The sequence below is a fragment of the Lithobates pipiens genome, unplaced genomic scaffold (assembly GCF_037356315.1).
Source record: "Lithobates pipiens isolate NorthernLeopardFrog02 unplaced genomic scaffold, aLitPip1_a1.2 Scaffold_23, whole genome shotgun sequence".
Taxonomy (NCBI): Eukaryota; Metazoa; Chordata; class Amphibia; order Anura; family Ranidae; genus Lithobates; species Lithobates pipiens.
The window spans coordinates 217,055,907-217,078,793 of NW_027507785.1; positions in this window are offsets into that span (position 1 = coordinate 217,055,907).

Below are 22,887 nucleotides of genomic sequence, written 5' to 3' on the forward strand. Positions count from 1 at the left end.
AATATCTTTAAAGCCCCTTGGAGAGAGGGTCCAGCATCATTTAAAAATAGTAAAAGGTCATCTGCGTACAAGGCTACCCTCTCCTCCAACCAACCAATCTGCAATCCCTTAATATTGGGGGAGGTGCGTAAAGCCTCTGCCACAGGCTCTATAGCAGGGGTCTCAAACTGGCGGCCCCCCAGCTGTTGCAGAATGACAAGTCCCATGAGACATTGCAAGGCTGACAGTTACAAGCATGACTCCCACAGACATAGGCATGATGTGACTTGTAGTTCCGAAACAGCTGGACGGCCGCCAGTTTGAGACCCCTGCTCTATAGCAATAGCAAAGAGGGTCGGAGAGAGAGGGCTGCCCTGCCGAGTTCCCCTAAACAATGAAAAGCAGTTGACAATCCTCCCCCATCTTCACTGCAGCTGTTGGATTTCTATATGAGACCTGCAACCATTTTATAAATAACATTGGAAAGCCCATTCTGCGGAGTAACTCCCACAAAAAGGGCCACTCCAAAGTATCAAAAGCCTTCTCTTTGTCTAGAGAGGCAATGACCCTAGAACCTGTATTAAGATGTGAGGCATGAATATTGGTGTATAATCTCCTCAAATTCACATCGGTAGCCCTACCAGACATGAACCCCGTCTGATCTGAATCAATAATATTAGACAACAAAGATTGTAATCGTCTGGAGACGAGCTTTGTCAAACTCTTAAAGTCTACATTCAAAAGAGCAATGGGCCTATATGAAGCACAAGAAGATGGATCTTTTGGGTGCTTATAAATTAAAACTACATGAGCATGATTCATTGATTCCCATAAGGCTCCATCCATCAGACAATCAAAGTAAAGAGAAGCCAGTACAGGAGCTAAAAGCTCTCCATGAGCCTTATAAAATTCAATAGGAAGGCCGTCCGGCCCTGGTGACTTCCCCAATGGAAAGGAACCAATGACCAAAAGGACCTCCTCCAGTGTTATTGAGTGTACTTGCATCTCCCTCTCATTATCTGTTAACCAGGCCAGTGCAACTGAATCCAGCCAAGCTGACAATTCTGTTGGCTGGAAATCAGAACACAACTGACATGTGTACAATGTCTGATAAAATTGCCGAAAAGTCTCCAGAATTTTAGGCTGTGTACAGACCATATCTCCAGAAGCAGTACATATTTCTGAAATCGGAATACTAGGTTGTTCATGTTTACCCAACATGGCCAAAAAACTACCATTACGATCTCCCTGCTCAAAGAACTTCTATTTATTTTGATGTAAATCCAACCTTTTGACCTCCGCCATATGCAGATATAATGCCCGTTTGCCATGGAGTAAAGCATTAAAATTAGACCCTGAAGGATCCGCAGTATATTGGCCTGTTTTTTCATCCACTATAAGTTTCAAGGCATCACTCCTTATTTGCTGAGCCTTAATAACTGCTTTAATTGCGGATATACTGTATAATGTTCACTTGTGTAAGCCTTAAAGGCATCCCATATTATTGCTGAAGCAGACGATCCTGCATTGAATTCCCAATACTTTGTTAAAAGGGATGGAATTTTATTAGCCACATCTGGATGTGAAATCCAGTGAGTTCCCAATCTCCACTGTGCTGCAGCTCGAAAGTGATGCATGCGAAGTGTAAGCATAAGCACAGGATGGTCAGACAATCCACTCGGCAAGTATTTAACATCTACCATATCCGCTAATATCGCCAAATTGACAAATGCTAGATCTATGCGAGAGGCGGTCTTATAAGAAGTTGAAAAACAGCAGTATGTTATAGTTGATGGACTTTTCCATCGCCAAGCTTCTACCAGATCCACCATCTTGGCCCAATTAATGAGTTCTCCAGAAAAATATTTGGGGGGGTTTGGTCTATCCAAAGCAGGATCAAGTATAGCGTTAAAATATCCCATTATCAATAACTTAGCTGGACTATACAAAGATCTTTTCTATGAGACTATATAAAAGAGTCCCCACAAAAGGAGGTGGTATGTACACACTAACAATTATATATCTCTGACCCCACAGCCAAAACATATTTACCCTGGGGGTCAGAAAATACATCCTCCACCATTCATGGCAATGATCTACTAATCAATATTGAAACCCCTCTAGAAAACGTGGAATATGTAGCATGATATGCCTTCTGTACCCTAGGCTTCTTAAGGGCCAAAAGCTTGCTCCCCATTAGATGAGTTTCTTTAAGTAACACTATATGTGGAAAGTAAGTTTTCAAATATCTAAATAACAATGCTCTTCTAAATTTTGAGTTAAGGCCACAAACATTCCATGACAGAATAGAAAGGACCTTTTGCTCACGTGACATCATCAAAAAGGTAAAAAATATAATAACTAAATAATGAATTGCATTGCAAAATACATAGCAAAGTAATAAATCCTAAGAACAGCAAGCATTTGGAAAAAAAGATAAAAAATAAATAAAAAAGACACAATGGGGCTGATTTAGGAAGAAGAATGCATTCCGCCGGTTCATACCTTAATTGGTGTGCTTGAAAAGTCATTAACTGAACGTGTGAACCGGCGCACTTTGAAGCGCAGCTGTTGCGGAACTACATATCCCATGAGGAATTGTAGTTCCTGAACAAGTGGAGGGCCAGAGTTTGAAGACCCCTGTGCTAGGCCATTTTTATGCCTCCAGAATTGGGAGTGTGGCACATACCCAACTTCTCTCTGCTGGTGGACACAAGAACCTACATCTATAGATATATATTTGGGCAGCACAGTGGTTAGCACTTTCACCTAGAAGCAAAAAGGGTCGCTGGTTTGAATCCCACCCATGACACCATCTGCCTGGAGTTTGCATGTTCCCCCTGTGCCTGCGTGTGTTTCCTCCAGGTACTCCGGTTTCCTCCCACACTCTTTTTTTTTTTATAATTGTAATTTTTATTAATTTTCATAGCAAATACACTATAATAATAACATTAACAGTGATTACAGAAGACAGAGAATAATGTCCACATATGCAGGCACAAGGGTGAACTACATATCCATATCTTAAACAGTGAGTAACAAGCAGTTTGAGTAAACCAAAACGAATAATTCCATTCAGCAGAAGGTCTGAGGCCAGAGAAAGCCAAAGCAACCAAACAATTACATAGTCATTATGCTGAATCCCAGAAGGGGCTGAGTTACTGTCACGTACCTTACAGTGGAGTCAGACTGCTGAGGGTGGCCTCTCGCACGGTTCCGGTCTCCACGCCCCTGAGGATGGGGACAGGGCGCGTGAGGACATGAAAGGGTGCAGGTGCCTGAAGGTGGAGGTAGCAGACCTTGGAGATGCTGGGTCCTCACGGTAGAAGAGATGTTGTAGGTAGGCACCGGAGATCAGCAGGTGTGCAGGAAGCACTGCGTGTCTGTAACAGGCAAGGTCGGCAACTGGCAGGCAATGCGGTACAATAACAGGAGGCAGGTGCGTAATCAGGAACAAGCAAGGGTCTGGCAACGTGCAAGCAAACGAGGTACAGATTCAGGAGACAAGCCAAAGTCGAAGTCCAAGCCGGGGTCAAAGGTAGTCCAGGAGATAGTAGCACAGGGTATCCAAAGAGCGGGTGTCAGGAACGGGTCACAGGAACGAGGATCACGGGAGCAAGGTCACAGGAGCAAGGTCACAGGAGCAAGGTCACAGGAGCAACGATCAGGTCTACAGGAGTAGCTGAAGACGATCCAGCACTGATGTCAGGCCAGGATCCTATTTATATAGAGGGGAGTGAGCCAGGATTGGTGGAAGTGGCCGTCCGTGCGTGAATACGTACATCCGTTCAGTTTGCGCGGGTGTCTTCACGTGTTCGGATTGGCGTACGTCCACGTGTTCGGATTGGCGTACGTCCACGTGTTCGGATTAGCATACGTCCGTTCGTCTTGGAATTCGTACGCCTCTGACGGGGACACCGCGCATGCCGCCTGGAACGAAGGGAAACTGTCGCTATACGGGGACGGGCATACGTATGGTGAGTTCCCTGACAGTGCCCCCCCCTTAAGGGCAGCCTCCGGGTGCCCCTTAGAACCGACCTTTGAGAGCGATGAAAAGCCCGTATAAGCCTCTGGGCATGAAGATTTGCTTCGGGTTCCCAGGAATTTTCTTCAGGGCCAAAGCCTTTCCACTTAATCAAGTATTGGTTTTGTCCTTGACGCTTCCTGTAATCCAGAATGGCTTCGATTTCAAACTCCTCCTCCCCGTCTACCAATATAGCTTCTGGAGGGCTTAACTCCCGACCTGGAAAGGAATTAGGTACATCAGGCTTAAGTAGAGAAGTGTGAAATACAGGATGGATTTTAAATGAGCCGGGAAGTTCAAGTTCATAGGCTACTGAATTAATTTTCTTCTTAATTGGAAAAGGTCCCAAATATCTGGGTCCCAATTTTTTAGAGGGACACGCCAGTTTTAGGTTTGCAGTTGACAGCCACACACGATCACCAATTTTTAAATCCAATTCCCCCCTTCTCTTCCTGTCAAAAATTTTTTTATCGTCCTCCTGAGCCTTAGAGAGGGTTTCTTTAAGTACCTGATTGTTGATAACAAAGAAATTCAGCCTATCCTGGACGGCTGGTACAGGAGAATCCGGTAAGGATGTTGGCAGGAAGGAGGGATGGAACCCATAGTTGGAGTAAAATGGTGACTGGTTTGTGGCGGAATGAGTAGAGTTGTTAAATGCAAATTCTGCCAAGGGTAGTAACGAAGCCCAATCCTCCTGAGAAAAAGAAGTGAAACAACGTAAATATTGTTCTAACGTTTGATTAGTTCGTTCAGTCTGCCCGTTTGTTTGGGGATGGTAGGCTGAAGAGAAATTTAACTTGATACCCAGAGCTTCACATAATGATTTCCAAAATTTTGACGTGAATTGGACTCCACGATCAGAGACAATATCACCGGGAATTCCATGGAGTCTGACAATTTCTTTAATGAATACTCTGGCTGTCTCGGTTGCAGATGGAGTTCCCTTCATGGGGATGAAATGTGCCATTTTGGAAAAGCGATCCACCACCACGAAGATGGAGGAGAATCCTTCAGAGGGGGGAAGCTCAACAATAAAGTCCATTGCGATCTTATCCCATGGTTTTTCAGGGATAGGTAATGACCTCAACAATCCCCAAGCTTTATTCTTGCTGTTTTTATTCCGAAGGCAGGTTGAACAAGAGCTAACATAGTTCCTGCAATCTTTCGCAAGGTTTGGCCACCAGAAATGCCTTTGAACTAAACTTATCGTCTTGTGACCCCCAAAGTGACCCGCCAGGGGATAGTCATGACAAGCCTGTAGAACGGAGGTGCGAAGATTTTGAGGAATGAATAGTTTACTTCCTCGCCAGAGAAGACCATCTTTTTCTTGGAGGTTAATATCTGGAGGGACTGATGCACCTTGAGACGACTGCCGAACCTGTGACAGAAAACTGGTTTGTGTTAATAGAAAGTTCCCGGCTTGCAAAATGGTGTCTGGAGGGGATGAGGCTTCGGTTTCAGAAAACATACGGGATAATGCGTCGAGTTTACTGTTCTTGGATCCTGGTCTGTAGGTTATGTGAAAATTAAAACGGGAGAAGAAGAGAGCCCATCTTGCCTGCCGGGGCCTGAGACGCTTAGCTGTTCTGAGATATTCCAAATTTTTATGATCTGTAAAAATTAATACTGGATGTGTTGCCCCCTCAAGTAGGTACCGCCATTCTTCTAAAGCCAGTTTGATTGCCAGGAGCTCCCGATCTCCCACATCGTAGTTCTTTTCTGACGTATTTAGTTTTTTGGAAAAGAATGCTACAGGATGCATTAATGATTTAGGTCCTTGGCGTTGGGACAGAATGGCGCCTACAGCGTTCTCTGAAGCGTCCACTTCCAGAGTGTAAGGTAGAGCAGGATCAGGGTGTTTGAGTATTGGGGCCGACGTGAATAGCCCTTTTAGTTTGTCGAACGCAGCTTGGGCCTCGATGGACCATCGGAAGCGGTTTTGTTTGCTGGTGAGTTGCGTGATGGGAGCTATAACACTGGAAAAGTTTTTAATAAACTTTCTATAAAAATTAGAGAATCCAATGAAGCGCTGTACCCCTTTCTTATCAGTTGGAGGTGGCCAGGATAAAATGGCTGAAACCTTTTGAGGATCCATCTCTATTCCCTCCGTTGATATTACCAGACCCAGAAAGTGAATGGTCCGTCGCTCGAATTCGCACTTCTCGGCCTTGGCGTAGAGCCCATGTTGTCTTAACCTCAGGAGAACTTGTTTCACATGGTCACGATGGGTTTCTAGAGAGTCTGAAAATACCAAAATGTCATCTAAATAAACAATTACAAACAAATCCAAAAAGTCCCTGAAAATGTCATTAACAAAATGTTGAAAAGTAGCTGGTGCGTTGCAGAGTCCGAATGGCATGACCAGGTACTCAAAGTGGCCAAAACGTGTCCGAAAGGCCGTTTTCCATTCGTCCCCCTTACGGATTCTGATTAGATTATAGGCCCCTCGTAAATCCAGTTTCGTAAATACTTTGGCTGATCGAAGTCTCTGGAATAATTCTGGAATCAATGGAAGGGGGTAGCGATTTTTAATCGTCACTTTATTTAAATCCCTGTAATCCACACATGGGCGGAGCGAATGATCTTTCTTTTCAACGAAAAATATTCCAGCACCGGCTGGGGAAGAGGAATGTCGAATAAATCCTTTCTTGAGGTTCTCATTGATGTATTCTTTGAGGACCATGAGTTCAGGTTCCGATAGAGGGAATATCCTCCCGAATGGAATTTCGGCTCCAGGTAGTAACTCGATTGGGCAATCGTAGACCCGATGAGGAGGGAGTGTGTCTGCCTTTCTTTTGTCAAACACGTCCAGGAATCTGTGGTATGTGACTGGGACCAACCTCTGGAGCTCAGATGTAGAACCCGAACAGGCAATGACCGGAACCAGGTGGTTTGAGGTCCTGACACAATTTTGGAGGCAGTAAGTGGATCGAAACACGACCTCACCGGTTATCCAGTTTATTTGGGGATTATGGGCTTGTAGCCATGGCATTCCTAAAATAATTGGGAAGAGTGGTGAAGAAATGACATCCAGGCAGATTAATTCTTGGTGATCGGATAGAATGTTGGCAAGTAGTGGCTGAGTCTCATGGGTAATAGGACTTGATCTGATGTTGGATCCATCTGCTAACCTTATAGAAAGTTGGCGTTGCTTGGGTACCAATGGAATGTTGTGTTGTAGAATGAGAGTATGGTCAATGAAGCAACTACAGGCGCCCGAATCAATTATAGCTTGAACCTGGAGTGTTCCTCCTGGAAGCTGTAAGGAAAAGGGAACAGCTATATGAATTGATTTTGTCAGAGGTAATGCATTGGATACAAGAGGTGAGTCTTTGAACTTACGAATCTTATTTGGACATGTATTCGCATAGTGACCAGTTTCCCCGCAGTAAAGGCAAAGGTTATTCTGGCGCCGGCGTAGCTTCTCTTCAGGAAACAATGGTGAGCGAAGTAGCCCTAATTGCATTGGCTCTGGAGTAGGAACTCGAGGCTCCGGGGATGGCACCACTATTGCAGGCATGGATGCTGGGGTTGCCGGACTGGCGGACCGAGATGCTGTAGCCCCTTGGGAGGCAGTAGTGTTTGGAGTTAATGTCTCCACCCTCTGCTCGAGTTGATGGTAACCATCCTGCAGGCCTTGAACTGCTTGGGTAAGGGCAGAGATTTGTTGGCACAGAGCTTCCAAAGGTGAAGCCCCCCTGTCTGACTCCATGTTTCTGGCTGGATCGTACTGTCACGTACCTTACAGTGGAGTCAGACTGCTGAGGGTGGCCTCTCGCACGGTTCCGGTCTCCACGCCCCTGAGGATGGGGACAGGGCGCGTGAGGACACGAAAGGGTGCAGGTGCCTGAAGGTGGAGGTAGCAGACCTTGGAGATGCTGGGTCCTCACGGTAGAAGAGATGTTGTAGGTAGGCACCGGAGATCAGCAGGTGTGCAGGAAGCACTGCGTGTCTGTAACAGGCAAGGTCGGCAACTGGCAGGCAATGCGGTACAATAACAGGAGGCAGGTGCGTAATCAGAAACAAGCAAGGGTCTGGCAACGTGCAAGCAAACGAGGTACAGATTCAGGAGACAAGCCAAAGTCGAAGTCCAAGCCGGGGTCAAAGGTAGTCCAGGAGATAGTAGCACAGGGTATCCAAAGAGCGGGTGTCAGGAACGGGTCACAGGAACGAGGATCACGGGAGCAAGGTCACAGGAGCAAGGTCACAGGAGCAAGGTCACAGGAGCAAGGTCACAGGAGCAATGATCAGGTCTACAGGAGTAGCTGAAGACGATCCAGCACTGATGTCAGGCCAGGATCCTGTTTATATAGAGGGGAGTGAGCCAGGATTGGTGGAAGTGGCCGTCCATGCGTGAATACGTACATCCGTTCAGTTTGCGCGGGTGTCTTCGCGTGTTCGGATTGGCGTACGTCCACGTGTTCGGATTGGCGTACGTCCACGTGTTCGGATTAGCATACGTCCGTTCGTCCTGGAATTCGTACGCCTCTGAGGGGGACACCGCGCATGCCGCCTGGAACGAAGGGAAACTGTCGCTATACGGGGACGGGCATACGTATGGTGAGTTCCCTGACAGTTACCTGGAGGATTATATGTTGGAAGATGGGAGAAGTAGCCAACAAGGAGGAGCTACGACCGTCAGCTGCGATCAAAGGGGTCTGCAAGTAGGGGGGGAACCATATTCTGACCAATTCCAGGGTTCCCACACTTTGTCAAACTGGGGAACCAAATCGTGCACCGAGGCCGTCAGATACTCCATTCTCCGAATTTCAGACACCAATTGAAGAAATCTAGGCCAGGGAGGAGTTGCACCAGACAGCCAACACAACGGGACAAGGCTCTTAGCAGCTAATAAAATGTAGGAGACCAGCCGGTTGGTATTTTTAGGTAGGCCCGGGACAGGGAGACCCAACAAACAATATAAGGGATCGATCGGGAGGGAGGCCCCGTCACCTTTTCCTCCCACACTCTAAAAACATGCTGTTAGGTAAATCGGATCCTGTCTAAATTGGCCCTAATATGCATGAATGTGTGTTAAGGACCCACACAAACACCACCCCATGTTAAAAAAAAAAAAAATCTATTAATTTTAAATAAGGATCATCTCTTCCTCAGAGAACAGTGAGTGGGGCAAGGTGGTGGGAAGAAATTAGCAGCAGTACATGCAACTTCCTGGAGGGGCATCATGTCATTCCTGTGTGCTGGGCACCACTTCCGGGAACAAGATATGCGCCACGGGTATATACCTCTGTGCACACAGCAGTTGCGCATCTCACATACACAGCGGTCACGTATCTAGATGCATTTGGCACATCTAGAGTCGGGAACACAATTTTTAGGGAAATTAACCGGTTCCATGTGGTATTGCCATACTCAGGAGGAATAGGAGAAATAAAGCTAATATAACAATTTTGTGAAAAATTTTTTTGATTTTGCAAAGAATTGTGGGAAAAAATTACAACTTCAAAAAACTCACCATGCCTCTTACTAAATACCTTGGAATGACTACTTTCCAAAAAGGGGTCATTTGAGGGGTATTTGTACTTTCCTGACTTGTTAGGGTCTCAAGAAATCAGATAGGTGTGATCAATTTTCAGAGATTGGCACCATAGTTTATGGACTCTATAACTTTCAGAAAGACCAAATAATATACACCGATTTGGGTTATTTTTACCAAAGATATGTAGCAGTATAAGTATAAAGAAAAATGACTAATTAGCAAAATTTTATAACAGAAACAAAGAAAATTTTTTTACAGAATTTTCTGTCTTTTTTTCTTTTATAGCGCAAAAAATTAAAAAAACTGCGGTGATTAAATACCACCAAAAGAAAGCTCTACTTATGTGAAAAAAAGGACAAAAATTTCACATAGGTACAGTGTTGCATGACTGAGTAATTGTCATTCAAAATGTGAGAGCACCGTAAGCTGAAAATTGGTCTGGTTAGGAAGGGGGTTTAAGTGCCCAGTGGGTAAGTGGTTAGAGGTGCGCCCGTTCAACCCACGCAATTGCATTTTGCGTTGCTTGACATTACTAAGATTTTGTCCGCGCAGTGAACAAACACATTTGAACGAGCACAAGAGCCACTTGCCCATGCGCAGTGCTTACATTGATCTCATGCAGTTCTAAACGTACTTGCAGGCACAGCAGGCTTTCTCTGAAAAAGTTAATTTCTCATTCTATTTTGGGCATATTTGTTACTTGAGCAGTTGTTACTAAACTTCCTCACATCACCCCATCATTTTTGCACCTCCATCTTCTGTTAATATTGAATTGAAGATGCTGTGCGCCGTGTCCATAGTGGCGCACAAATTGCATTCTCCCATGCGCCCAGATTGCTATAGAAAATGGGGGATTTGCGCTCTGTTCCTGGCGCACCGTTTCATAAATATGAAAATGTCCATTGTGCCTCACCGTGCGCCTCTACCAATGGAGCACAGCTTTTGTAAATCAGTCCCAGTGTGTATAAACAATTAACCAAAACACACTCCCTGGACGTTATTATTATCCCCTTTCTGCCTTTCAAAAATATCAATATCAATATCAAAAATAGGCAACTATATCTACTTCCTACGTCCTATATACTAAAAACAAAACACACATAAATGATTAATGATCACACACAGTAACAAAGAAAATAAAAGGAGGGATACCCCCGCAAAACAATTTACTCCCACCACCCCAAAATCTATTCAGGGGCAAAAGGGGGGGCTATAGTTGGTACTAAGGATGACTAAGAGAAGTCTGAGGAAGCACATGTTAGAGCTCCTAATACAGGATAATAGATCACTTATCATCCATCCAACCAAACAGAGGCAGCAGCCGGGGTTACTCTTTTCTCGCAGTCTCCGTGTAGGATTTACAACATTGCTGAACTTCTTGAGAATAATCCGGAAAAAATAATAACTTAGTATTTTCACAAAGTATATCTTTAGCCCTGGCAACTGCCAGAACCCTGTCTTTATCTCGATAGTTCAATAATCGTAACAGAAAAGGCCTGGGGGGGGGCCCAGGTTTAGATGGTTTTCGTGGGACCCTATGTGCTCGCTCCAACACCAAGGTGGGTGGTACACTGCCCAGGCCCAAAACTGTGATAAGTAATTTCTCAGCAAATTCAGTAGGTTTAGTCCCTTCAGCCCCTTCTGGTAAACCAAAGATACGAATATTATTTTTTCTAATGCCGCATACACACAAGCGGACTTTTCGACAGACTAGGTCCGACGGTCTTCCCAACTGACTTTTCAGCGGAGTTCTGACGGACTTTCCGAATGAATGAACTTGGCCACACACAAGCACACCAAAGTCAGATGGATTTGAACGTGATGACAGACGACCGGACTAGAATAAGGAACTTCATAGTCAGTAGCCAATAGCTGCCCTAGCATCAGTTTTCATCAGTCAGACTAGCATACAGACAAACTGATTTTTCGACCAGACTCAAGTCCGTCGTAAAAAAATTGAAACATGTTCTAAATCTAAAGTCAATCTAATTTTTCGACAGCAAAGGTCCGTGAAGCCCACACACGATCGAATTTTCCACCGGATTCGTTCTGTCTGACTTTTACTGTCGAAAAGGTCTGGCCGTGTGTACACGGCATAAGATGTTTTACATTATAATTGGCTCTGCTCTCCAGAGCAGCGTCTCAGGTCTCTGATGCTGGTCAGAATGACAGGATGACAGAAGCCTCATTGGTCAGTATGATGATCTCAGAACCCGTGTGTGTGATGCACGGGAATTATTCCGGAACACCCCTCCTTAAAGTTATAGGGGCACACTTAACACAAAGCACATAGCAATATAGCAGAAAAGGTGTCAGTGAGTGCCTGACCAATGTATTCAAAATACAAACAAGTAAAGTATGTTATTTTACATGTGCTTGAAAAACTATTAAAGTGGTAGTAAACTCTTGGGAAAAAACGTTTTCTCCAGTAAGGCAATATCATAATGTGCTAGTATGCACTGCATACTAGAACATAATGAAAGACTTATTATGAAACAAAGCCCTTCAGCATCACGCTGCCACTGCTGCAGAGGCTTCTATCTTCAGCCAGTCTTCCTTCTGGGTTTGCGGGCTGCAGCTGCTTGAATAGCCAAGCCGCAGTGACATCACTACCGCACATGCGCATGGGAGTCTTGGCCACAGCACACAGCTCTGAAGGAACAGCACGGGTATGCTGTTCCTTCAGAATGCATGTGCCAGTGACGTCACCGTCTGCTGCTTTCTAAAATATCTCCTGATTGGTACACGTTTAGGAGATATTAATTTTACCTATAGGTAAGCTTTTTTTAAAAGCTTCACCTTGAGTAAAAATCAAAATGTGGAGTTTACTACCACTTTAAGAAGTTAGAAGTATAGTCTTGTTATCCTTGTATGCATGTCTTTGAAGAGAATCCTAACCCCTGAAGTCCAGTGTTACCAATGCTATGTCATCAAAGAACTTCTATAACCTGCTGTATGACTCATATAGGTGAGTAGCAAACAAATATATGTCTTTTGTTTCCCAAACTGCAATATCAGGCAAGCAAAGCAAATGTCCAGAAAAAAAAAAACTGCATGAGACCATGAAGTCAAACACATGGTTATCCATGGAGTATGGCATTAAGCATGATGAACAGTATAGTCAGCCACAATTTCATGCGGAAGATATATAGAGAATGTTGTATCAATAGTAGAATTACAGGAATATCACAGCATAGTATATTCAAGAGCAGAAAACTTCACATATAACTCTTAGATCCAAAAAGACGATGAAGTAATTCAGAAGTATGTGTCATCAACTTCACAAAGGGCACAAAATGTACACACATCTCAGAGAAGTTGCTCTGTAATATTTAAAGAATGTGTTGAGAAATAACTTTTAAACATGCCAAACCTCAAAAGGTTGAAAGCTTAATAATGCTTTGAATGCTTAGGAACTAAACACTCCTCAATGAACCAGGGTTTTAGTTAAAATATTGTTAGCAATTGCTAACATGTAGCATAGAATATATCATATAGCCCATATATTATAAAGAGTTCATCACCCAGTCGAAGTGCAAAGGTTGGATATTGCACAGCATGGGTAAGAAGGTCCTTAGAGGTCCACTCAGGCAGGCTTGACTAACCACTGGATATACCAGCTATAACAATCAACAATTCTTTCCGACAAACAGGGCATTGAAAGGAAAGAAGAATGGCTGAAGGACACTGCAGCAAGGCATTTCGTCACCTGCTTGGTGGGTTTCTCAAGAGCAGAGGCAGCACCCAAAAACGTGAGCTTAACAGCTCTTAAATGCATCCCAAGATGCCACAAGAAGACATCCTAGAATGTACATGTGTACACTTTGGCATTCTGCAACATCATGCAAATAAATTTTCCATAATTGTTATTTTGTTCCTTTGAACCAGACATAGAGGAAAAAGAAAGAGAAACAAAGTGTCATAGCAACGTGAAATAAAAATTAAAAATATGCAAAAGCAGGCCAAAATAGAAAGATATTTATGGAAGAAAAAAACTGAAGTACGCTAGTCAAAATTCTAAATAATAAAAAATAAATAAAAAATACCATATTAAGGCGCAAACCAGAAGGATAAGGAAAAAAAAAAAATATTTGTGTAGTTGCGCCAGTATGCATCAAGACCAAAAATATACCCAAAACAAATAAGAAATACAGCCAAAGCAGAGATCAACAAGTAACAGATACGAAAGAATTAAAGTTCATACAATTATAATTATATCATATCCAAATCTAAAATATCAAAATACAAAATAGCTATTAAATGCATAATACAATAAAAAAAACAACAAAAAACATGACTTCCCTTCTCCTATAGGTAGGAGCCAAAGTTTCTTTAATCGTAAAGTCCCATTGAAAAATTCGTTTTTAACATGTAAATTAATTTGCTTTCTAATAGACTCTTATTACATTCCTCCCTCACATTTTTAAATATTCTGTGCAGTACTTAAATATGAGCTACACTCTTAAAGAGAACATTTTGAGCTTGTACTAAGGAATGTAAATCATCAGAGGCTACATGATTGGAGATTTTTACCTTAAAATGGATGTTTTGTTTCACAACACAATATCCAACACACTGACAACAGAATAAATATACAATAAACTCTATGTTCCAATTTGTGTGCAGATTTTTTTTATATTCAGTAGTCCTACTGCCATTTAAACAGCAGCAAAAGTCATTTTTTAAGACGACTATGCACTAGTCCTCTAATGATTTGGGTCTTTTACAGGTATTGATAGTAAAGGTATCATAAATTTTGGAATTACTGGATCCTCCATGCCCAATAGCAATGTTGGTCCAGGATTTTTTGTATATGTATTGATTGTTCCATAAATTTGGTGATAAACCAGAAAGAATCCCCTGCTCTTTTTCATAAAGGAACCACTAAGGTTCTCCGTTCACACGTCATTGTGGAGGAAATTTACTAACACTGGAGAGCGCAAAATCTGGTGCAGTTCTGCATAGAAGCCAATCAGCTTCCAGGTTTTATTGCCAAGGCTTAATTGAACAAGCAGAAGTTAGAAGCTGATTGGCTACCATGTAAAAACAAAAACATATCTCTTTATGTGGTGGGGCTACCACCAGGAGCAATGGGAGTCAAAATAAGAATATCTTATACTAGGGGGTCACCCACCTAAGAAAAATACAATACTAGAAGAAAGGGAGGGGGGGTGTGTTATAGGGCTTTAAAAGGTGGCCTGCCGGTATCGCCATATCATTTTGAGAACATACCAAACAACATATAAAAAATATATATATTATTGTATAACATTAAAAAAAAATTTGAAAAATATTTAACTACACAGACAAAATCATCTCGTATAGAAAGATTACTGTTAAGAGTACTGTTCCAATAATGAGTTTCCTGTTTGAACACCACTTCTTCAAATTAACGTATTCACTTGTAACAGTATATTCATTTAAGGATCACTTATTTCTAAAAGGTGCAAAAAAAAAAAAAAATAACATACAAATGAACAAATATGAACAGGCAAAGGTATCTAACTTAACAATTTTATTCAATCCACCACTTTCCACTCTGGGAAAAAACAAAACAAAACAAAATAAAATAGCAAAAACAACTACTTAAAGCGGTTCTGCACCAAAAAAAATAATATTAAAAGCCAGCAGTTACTAATATTGCAGCTGCTGACTTTTAATAAAATCACACTTACCTGTACCAGGGTCCAGCGATGTCGGCGGCAGATGACAAGCTTTCGCTCGTCTCGCTGCTGCCCCCGCCGCCATCCTCTGTCAGGGAATCGGGAAGTGAAGCATCGCGGCTTCACTGCCCGGTTCCCTATTACGCATGCGCGAGTCGCGCTGCGCTTCTCTTCTGGTCCCCGCTGTGTCCTGGGAACTGTGTGTTTCCCAGAACACAACGGGGGGAGGGGGCGGGGCGTCTGCGGGGGTCTGCGGCGGTCTGCCCGGAAGTGGGTGCAGATACCTGGATTATTCAGGTAACTGCACCCCCCTCCCCCCTGAAAGGTGCCGATTGTGGCACCGGAGGGGGGGAGGGATCAGATTAGCGAACTTCCCCTTTAGGGTGAAGAACGCTTTAAAAATAACAGACACATGTCGAGAGCAAAGGTTGTATCATCTCAAGCTGTGTGGAGGCATAAAAAAAAACAACCATAGGGAATGGGGTGGGCCACTCCGCCTAGTCCTAGATGGTCAAAAGCATATATAATGAGCCTACACAAAATTATGACATAATATATATGCAAGTATGTTGGACCTAACATAGTCTCAAAGGTACTTACTGCCAGTGGACTGGTGATCAGATACGTTTTCAGAAAACTAAAATCCAAAAGAAAAAGGATTCCTTATACCAAGATTGATAACTATCGCTCTAAAGGTTAAACGGCTCATATCCAAAGTCCAAGCAAGGAAACAAGATTTAGAAAAACAGCTGCTCCATTTGCCATAGTGTGTAAAGCCTGAAAAGACCAGGCTGTAAGGAGAGGTGAAGCAAGAAATCAATACATACTTCCTCTGCAGCTATTCCCATGGGGTTGCTAAGAAAAAAGTGCATAGACATGGCGCACATTGCTCACCTGGCTAATCTATCCCCTTTGCACAACAAAAATGTTGTCAGATACCACCCAACATATCGGGACAAGGCCCCCATTAACCGAACCCCTATATATAGTCCCTGGGCCTCCCAAGGACCACCTACCAATGCCCATTGCCAGGACAATTAACCATCCACAGACAATTCTTATCCTGGGTGGCTGGTGGGGTCCTTTCCCCATTGAGCACACAAGCTGGAAGTACCTCCTCCTACATTCCAAATGACCTCTAACAATGGCAGACACCTGCTCTGCTATAGAGCCACGTGATCCGGCATTCTAAGATGGCAGCCACACCATAAATGACATCACAACATCCCAACACACTGACGTCATTGCGACTGTAGCGTGAACACGCTGCCATGCGGCGGGAGACCTGCCCCGGACTTGAGTCATAAATTTGAAAATCACTGGGTCCTCCAAGGCTAATGGCAATGTTGGTCCAGGATTTTTAATATATCTATTTACTATTTTATAAATTTGGTGATAAACCTGAAAGACATCTGCTCTTTTTTCATAAAGGAACCCCTTATGCCGCGTACACACGATCAAACAATCCGGTGGAAAAGTGCGTGGGCTTCAGCGGACAGCGACGCCACTGTCTTCGTCATCGCCCGCCTTCTGTTCTTCTGTTGTTATCGTCTCTTCTTCTCTTCTTGAGTTGTTGCCTTTGTCTCTGGCCACAATGACAGGCACGCGGCACGCGGCGACTTATATAGGGACATCGCTGGATGATGTCCCCGCCCATTATGATGTCACAGTCCCAGAGGTTCTCTAACTTTGCTGTAGCTGTGATCATCAGCTTTTGTGATGGGGCAAAGATTGGGTGCAGTTCTGTTAGGGGGAGCGGGCCCTGTTTTCAGGAGGAGGAGGACTGTCAGTGGCCACTGCTAAAGCCAATCAAAGTCCTTCTAGCTCGCCCACCATCTGGAGGAAAATGACTCGCTTGGTTGCCACTACTAATATCAGAAAGAAGGGATTTCACTGTGATTGAGAAAACCACAATCAGGTGACAGTTTGTGGAAATACTGTTGAGCTTCTGGGAACTTTGTTGAAATTTATCCCTGAACCTTTGTGTCACTTACTACTGAACCCCTGCACTCTGTGTCCCTTTAAGCCCCAGCCATTATACAGCGCAATGAAAATCACACCCAACCACTTTTTCTTCGCTGCGGGGGCCCAACTTATGATCCTGCACATATGCCCACTGCTTTCAAAAAATGCCCCTGACCTGAGCTTATCATTGCGCATCCATTCCATATGCTTGTACGTGACATCATATACAAGCACATGGGCTGGATGCGAAAGTTGGATCAGGTGACAGTGTGCCAGGACAGGTAGATGCGTCTGCTCTCTGCTTCATTTGCACCACTCTGCATATCCCTCATATCGTAGATGAGAAGAGGGTACAGAAGTGGAGCAGATGAGCAGGAGGGTACAGCAGTGAGACAGAAGTGCAGGAGGTACATTGGTGGGGCAGATGAAAAAGCGGGTTACAGTGGTGCGGCAGATGAGCAGATGGGTTCAGTGTTAGGACAGATGAGAAGGTGATTCATTAGTGAGACAGAGGAGCATGGGGATACGCCAGTGGAGCAGATGTGCAGGGAGGTACAGTGGTGGGGCAGATGAGAAAATGGGTACATTGATGGGGAAGATGAGCAGAGGGGTTACAAAGGTGGCACAGAAAAGCAGGGGGTTACAGTGATGGGGCAGATGAGCAGGGCGTTACAGTGGTAAGACAGATGAGAATGGGTTAGAGTGGTGGAAAAGATGAGAAGGGGGTTAAAGTGGTGGGACAGATGAGAAGGGGTTACAGTGGTGAGAAAGATAAGAAGGGGGTTACGGTGGTGGGAAAGATGAGCAGGGGGGGTTCAGTGTTGGGGCAGAGGAGAAAGGAGGTACATTGGTGGGACAGATGAGCGGGGGGGATAAAGCGGTGGGGCAGAGGAGCAGGGGGTACAGAGGTGGGTAAGATGTGCAGAGGAGAAAGGAGGTACATCGGTGAAACACATGAGCAGGAGGTTACAGTGGTGGGGCAAAAGAGCAGGGGGAACAGAGGCGGGACTGATGTGCAGGAGGTACAGTTGTGGGGCAGATGAGAAAGGGGGTTACAGTGGTGGGGCAGATGAGCAGATAAGTTCAGTGTTAGAAGAGATGAGAATATGGTTCTGTGGTGAAGCAGATGTGCATGGAGGTACAGTGGTGGGGCAGATGAGAAAGAGGGAACATTGATGGGGCAGATGAGCAGGGGGTTACAGCTTTGGGACAGAAGAGCAGGGTGGTACAGTGGTGGGGCTAGATGTACAGGGGGTTACAGTGGTGGGACAGATAAGCAGGGGGTACAGAGGTGGGGCAGATGTGCAGGGTAGTACAGTGGTGGGGCAGGGGGTTACAGTGGTAGGGCAGATGAGAAAGGGGGTACATTGGTGTGGCAGATGAGAAAGGGGGTACATTGTGGGGCAGATGAGCAGGGTAGTACAGTGATGGGGTAGATGTACAGGGGGTTACAGTGGTGGGACAGATAAGCAGGGGGTACAGAGGTGAGGCAGATGTGCAGGGTAGTACAGTGGTGGGGCAGATGAGAAAGGGGGAACATTGATGGGGCAGATGAGCAGGGGGTTACAGCTTTGGGACAGAAGAGCAGGGTGGTACAGTGGTGGGGCTAGATGTACAGGGGGTTACAGTGGTGGGACAGATAAGCAGGGGGTACAGAGGTGAGGCAGATGTGCAGGGTAGTACAGTGGTGGGGCAGATGTGCAGGGGGTTACAGCGGTGGGGCAGATGAGAAAGGGGGTACATTGGTGGGACAGATGAGAAAGGGGGTACATTGGTGGGGCAGATGAGCAGATAAGTTCAGTGTTAGGAGAGATGAGAATATGGTTCTGTGGTACAGAGGTGGGGCAGATGTGCAGGGTAGTACAGTGGTGGGGCAGATGTGCAGGGGGTTACAGTGGTGGGGCAGATGAGAAAGGGGGTACATTGGTGGGGCAGATGAGAATGGGAGTACATTGGTGGGGCAGATGTGCAGGGTAGTACAGTGGTGGGGCAAGGGGTTACAGTGGTAGGGCAGATGAGAAAGGGGGTACATTGGTGTGGCAGATGAGAAAGGGGGTACATTGTGGGGCAGATGAGCAGGGTAGTACAGTGATGGGGTAGATGTACAGGGGGTTACAGTGGTGGGACAGATAAGCAGGGGGTACAGAGGTGAGGCAGATGTGCAGGGTAGTACAGTGGTGGGGCAGATGTGCAGGGGGTTACAGCGGTGGGGCAGATGAGAAAGGGGGTACATTGGTGGGACAGATGAGAAAGGGGGTACATTGGTGGGGCAGATGAGCAGATAAGTTCAGTGTTAGGAGAGATGAGAATATGGTTCTGTGGTACAGAGGTGGGGCAGATGTGCAGGGTAGTACAGTGGTGGGGCAGATGTGCAGGGGGTTACAGTGGTGGGGCAGATGAGAAAGGGGGTACATTGGTGGGGCAGATGAGAATGGGAGTACATTGGTGGGGCAGATGAGCAGGGTGGTACAGTGATGGGGTAGATGAGCAGGGGGTTACAGTGGCAGGGCAGATGTACAGGGGGTTACAGTGGTGGGGCAGATGAACAGGGGGGTTACAGTGGTGGAGCAGATGAACAGGGGGGTACAGTGGTGGGGCAGATGAGCAGGGTGGTACAGTGGTAGGGCTGATGTACAGTGGTGGGGCAGATGTGCAGGGGGTTACAATGGTGGGGCAGACAAGCAGGAGGGTACAGTGGTGAAACAGATTTGCAGGGGGGCAGTGAGGTGTGAAGGTGCATGAATTGGGGCTCATCCTAGGTATGAGAGTGCAGGATGTTAATTTCTCACTAGTAGTTTACAGCATTTACTTTACAAAAAGTAATTTTCGTGATTGAGAGTATGAAGTTCTTTGAAAACATTTTTTGGCACACTGTGCTCAAAAGGTTGCCTACCCCTGGTTTAGACATTAATGGCTGTGGGTGGGGTGGATGTTACCTTGCCTCAATCCCGGCTGAGACAAACACTTCCAGATCACCATGCCATTCCCTTACTGGAGCTGGGTCCTACTTGCAGACTTTTCCATAAGTATCTCTAGGAAAGGCGGTGTATTAGCCCTTGTACACACGGTCGGAGATTCCGACGGAATGTGTCCTATCGGACCGTTTTGTCGGATAATCCGACTGTGTGTGGTATGCATCAGACTGATTCCGTCGGAATATCCGTCGGACCCAATTTTCCAACTTGCTGGAAATATTTTCAGACAAACTGGTCCGATCGGACATACTCCGATATAGCACTTTCGTCACGCTGCAATGTTAAAAATTCATTCATGAAGCGCATTCTCTTGTTCTTTACAATGCTGCAAGAACGAACTTCTTTTGATGCTCATAGTCACACACACTTCTCCCGAACGGATTTCATTACTCTTTTTTCACCATTTCAGCAATACAATTTTATTTTGCGTCACATCAACACAATTTTAGATTTTTTTATTTTTTTTGGATGGTTTTTTTTTTTTGAAATTCCTAAAAATCTAATTTAAAGACCGTTTGCTAATGTCTCCTTTTTTGGGGGTGTTTTTTGTGTGTAAACTTACCACAACAACATTATTGTATTTTTGATATTTTCTTTTTCTTTTTCAATCTACAGGAGGTTGTTTATTGTTGGTACCCCTTGTTATTCATTTCACTTAGTTTTTTTTTAAATGTACCTGCCTGCTCACAAATAAACTGTACTTTTTGAAGGAAAACACAAACACAAGTATTTGATCAAACAAAAACAAAACCTTTATTTTGGTCGCAATAAAATGAAAAGGGGAACGCAGCGCTGGAGAAACTTGTTACTTTGGTGCAGCCTTTGGCCCCCAGGGCAGACATGAACAAATTAGAATATAAAAAAATTGGTGGCCTGAGGAGTACATATCTCAGGGAGAGAAGTCTGGTTCCGAAGACCTAGAGAACAGGAAATTCAGATGCCATCTATGTCCCCAGGATGTGGATCTTCAAGAGGCTGCATCTTCTGGCAGACCAGACTGAACCCAGGCCATCACTCACTCGTCTTCCTTAGGCACTTCCCTCCAGGCATCCTGGCTGCCACTTGCCACAGCCTCCCCCCGACTGAGGTCTTCCTGTGTATGAAAAGGGGACATAGTTTTAGTTTTTTGCTCATCAATCACACCATTTTGTACTCCTGGCTTTTGCTAATTGAATGTTACCAAATAGAACAGACTATCATTCTGAGACCAGCATTTTTCTTTCCCGTCCCAATCATTTTTGATCACTACTGTCTATTGAGATGTAAACCACTTTCATAAATCACAACTTACTGATCAATAAGAACATCTAGTTAACATCATTAAATTAAAACACAAGAAATATGTTCAACAATGCAATACCTGTCCCAAGCTGCGCCCCACCACATGTTGCTGCCTGGAAGGACCAGGTTGGACGTTGGAAGCCTCAGCTGGGGTGAAGGATGCCTTGAAGGAAGACTGGAGAGTGGTGGCCTGAGTGGTGGCCTGGGTACCCCCTGGTCTACCAGAAAATGCAGCCTGTCAAAGTGAACCATCCTGGGGTAATAAACGGCATCTGTATCCCCTGCTCTCAAGGACTCCAGGTGCTTCTTTCTCTCCCTGAGATATGTAATCCTCATGGCCCCAATTTTCCTATTCAGATAGGCCATGTCTGCTGTGGGGACCATGATCCGCACCAAAGAAAGCAGTTTCTCCAGCGCTGCGTTCCTCTTTGTTATGTCGGCATAAAACTCGTTGTGGAACTGCCACAGGCAGGGCATCTCCTTGTAGAGTTCGAGGAATAGCCCCATAAAATTTGGGTTTTTGAATGGATCCATATTGTCTGCAAGACACAACACAAGACAAACCCTAAAATACTAATAATGCCATTAAAAACCTTCCTAATCTTGTCCCAACATTGGCCTAGATAGAAGCAGTCTAGTCTAGTGAAGCACCAAGTTAAAAATGTTACCTTCATTTGCACGTTTGTCGCGTCCGCGCCTCACTCTCTTCCCAGATCGTACGGACGATACACGCGTGTTGCGTTTTATATACAGTGCGCATACTAGAAACTACGCCCGCCCCTGACGTTCTTTCTAGACTATTCCCCGCCCCTTCACTTCCGGCGCAGTGGGGAGAGCACATGGCGGAGAGAACGCAGGTGCGCACTAATAATAGTTCCACTAACGAGGAGGAGGGTGAGGAAAGCCTGGAGCCTGAAACGTCCCGATCCAGGAAGAGAAGATTTAAGGCCTCAAATATGTATTTTGGAGAGATGTTGGAGATGGTCGACATATTGAACAGGACCGACTATGATGGGAAGAATGGACCTTACCCAAACCCAAATATCAGAAAGGCCAAGATCATATCTAAAGTTGTGAAGAGTCTTCATAAGAATTTTGGGGTACGCCGATCCAAGGATCAAATGAGAAAACGCTGGTCAGACCTGAAACTGAGGGAGCACGAGCAGTACCTAAGGATCAAGCGTGTTCTTAAAAAAAGTAAGCAGTTGTCGTGTGTTCATATCATTATTCTTGCTTGCATACTGCTCCATGTGCTTTGATTTCATGTTGTGCATTTTAAAATGGCCACTTTCAAGTTCATGGTTTCATTCGTTCGTAAGAAACATCGTTCTGCAGGGAAGTATTCCAGCTTAACAAAGTGTCCACAATAATGTTCTCACCTTGGAACTCGGCCAAAAAACACAATTGTACAACACTTCCAAGCAATGTTTCAGATTCCTATTTCTGCCCTCTGTGTGCTAATTATTCTTTGTTTACATTCTCATAGGGGAGAGAAGACTC